Raw genomic sequence first — 3,001 nt, 5'->3', positions numbered from 1 at the left:
ATTATGATACTCAATAGCTCTGAAATTAGGATGGTGTCGCTCATACCTGTTAACAGCTTCTAAGTACACATCTCGCCGACCTTCACCATTACCGGGTGGCGCACCCCCATCTATGTCATTATGCATGGGCGTTGCGGGGTGTTCAACATTGTCAGGTGACGCAGCGTCACCCGGTAATGGTTGGTCCGGTGATTTGTCAGCCTGTGCACACGGGGTTGGGGGTGTGCCTCGCACCCTGTGTTGTTTACGCTTTCTCAGCCTGTATATGCATTTTAAAGCCTGTTTTATTTTCGAACGGCGAAATAAGTGTGAGATTTTGCATGGTACATTTGCTTTAATTCTTGGGGCTTTTTTACACACATGTAAATTACGTTTCAACCCATAACCCACCATGCCTAGTCACGGATCCGTTTCAATTATCTCGGCAAAATGATACATGTTTGCTTTAATAAAATCCCTAGTCCTCACGGTCTCTGCTATATGATTTGATGTTACATTCATGTACATTTCTACAAGTTCTTTAATGATCTCTGGCTTCTTTTTTGAACCATAAAGCTCATCTTTTATACGGTTCAACAGGGAATTGACATTTCTACGCATGTACCCTATATGCTCACGCATCCTCCCCATGACCGCGTAGTATTGTATTTCCGCATCTTGTCCTAATTGCTCCACATTCTGACCCCCATCAACTATGTCTGTCGATACCACGGTCGGCGGGGCATCCGCAGCGAGCGATGCGGTTGCCTTGCCGACCGTGGTAAAAACACTGGGTAGTTTTGTGTAATCATCACCCATTACTTTATCAGGGATTCCGGCTACAGATGTTACAGCCTCATCATCATTCTGTGGTGTATCTGAGACTGACTCTTCACTAGGGGTGATAAAAAATGTTTGCCCATTTAAGTCCTCATCATTAGCGGATAATGTATCTGCAGGCGTGTTACTGACCACGCTTTGCGTTTCTGCAGTATGATGTTCCTGCGTGTCTGAAATCACGATGACATCATCATCCGTCAGCGGCGTGTATCTCTCTCTTGACAGTCGTAAAGTTTTACGAGTCTTCACAGTCTTTGTATTACCGGCAATGTCAATGTCGGATTCAGTAGGTGTTGCAGGTGTTGTAAATGCGTGCGGGTAATCCACATTACTCACGGTTGGCACTGTTTGTAATGCAATTCTTTTTCTCACGGGTCTACCTTCCGAATATTTCAACCTTCTTTTAAGGTCTGATAAATCGGCCTTGTTTTCTTGACCGGATCGACTTTTTGAAATTCTCTGCTTGCTTGGCTTGAAATCGTCGCGCTCGGTGGCCATGATCTCGGCCCTTGATACATTTTCTTGACGTTGTGGGTCGATCACTGTTTTAGCGGATTCTCCCCCATCCATTTCAGCATTGAGTGGTTGAGCAACCCTGGCCGCTGCTATCATTTTTGCGAATTGTCGCGGATCCGCTGTAAATAAAAAATAACAACGTTTTAGTTACACATTCGCGGACACTAAGACAACCGCTTTATAACACCTTCAGGCCCGCCTCCCAAAACACCCACCCCTCCATGTCGGTTTGCATCTACACAGTCTGTTTAATACCTGTGGTTTCCATTTGTAAAGAGCAATGATGAATGCGGTCCTATATAAGAAACTAAATAAATAAACATTACATTACACACCTGAATATTTGCCAGATCTTTCCATCGGCGTGGTTCCTACTGTAATAAAAATCACACCGTTTTAGTTACACATACGCGGCCACAAAGACAGTCGCTTTATAACACCTTCAGGATCACCTCCCAACGCCCACCTTCCTTGTCGGCTTACGTCTACACAGGCTGTTTAATACCTGTGGTTTCCATTTGTAAAGAACAATGGTAAATGTTGTGCTATATAAGAAACCAAATAAATAAACATACACGGGTATTTGTCAAAGGTTTGCGCCGGCATGGTTCCTTTAAACAATGACCAGAAAGCTTGATCGCTGATCTGGGCTCTTTTTGCTCCTTTAGCCAATGCGCTGTTGGGTTGTTTGGCGTTTGATCCAACACCCGATGTCGGTTCTCTGTATCCGGATGGTCCCGCTTCACACGTATCGGCCCTAGGTACCGTAGGTTCATACCGGCTAGCTATGTCATCTGTAATACATATATTATCAATTAACGACACATTCGTTGACTTGAGAAAAAAAAACGCCATTTAAGTCATGATAACAACAACCCCCTGTGGACACTATTCATGATTTTGCGGCGATATGCAACATTTAACACAAAAACACATTATAAAAACACCGCTAGCCATGTGTCAAAATTCACCTTGTATAGCCGGGTTCTGGTATAGCTGTTTATAGTGTTTTGCCGATGGTAAATTCCAGAGATCATCCATTATGTGTTCTGCATCAGCTTTCGACATAATCGGCGATACTAACAGAGAACAAATAACACATTAATATCACAGGCGGTATAAAAATGAATATAACAGGATATATATATATATATATATATATATATACATATATATATATATATATATATATATATATATGAGTGAGATCGTGAGAGTTCGCGCGAGATAGCGTGAGAGAGAGTGAGAGAGAGAGAGACATATTTTTGGAAATTTAGACAAGCCCCCGTATATTTCTTTTAACATACATCACATTTTTGACGGCTTATGAACACCTACATTTTTGCGATTCGGACAAATCAGAGTATGCGGCGTATGGGTTTTCGAATGTCGTCAGATCCGGCCCGACTGTGAAATCCGAACCATATGATCCAACTTCAGATGCGACATTTGTGACATCTGAAACTGATTTAAAATAATATATACATAAAAAATAAAATAAAAATTAACACAACAATTTTGTAGAACGAAAAATACAATCAACACGTGTAACATTTATACCAATAGGGCGCTTGTCTTAACAGACCCTGTGACTAACACAACTGAGCCTTGTAATAATAATTAACACCAACAACGTAACATTTATAAAACCTGTCAATAGCCCCTG

General features: G+C 41.8%; 1 long non-coding RNA gene across 1 annotated transcript; it reads right to left on the bottom strand.

Annotated features, from left to right (window-relative positions):
* Positions 1-1,670: 1,670 nt before the first annotated feature.
* Positions 1,671-2,741, bottom strand: LOC146025218 (uncharacterized). Its single transcript, XR_014454080.1, has 4 exons — positions 2,674-2,741; positions 2,307-2,414; positions 1,911-2,129; positions 1,671-1,709 (listed from the first exon to the last, which is right to left on the bottom strand). It is a non-coding gene; the product is annotated as an uncharacterized LOC146025218 (long non-coding RNA).
* Between the last annotated feature and the right edge of the window lie 260 nt (positions 2,742-3,001).

This window comes from Crinia signifera, chromosome 1, assembly GCF_055691185.1.
Source record: "Crinia signifera chromosome 1, ASM5569118v1, whole genome shotgun sequence".
Taxonomy (NCBI): domain Eukaryota; kingdom Metazoa; phylum Chordata; class Amphibia; order Anura; family Myobatrachidae; genus Crinia; species Crinia signifera.
This window is presented reverse-complemented; position numbering and strand designations above follow the sequence as displayed.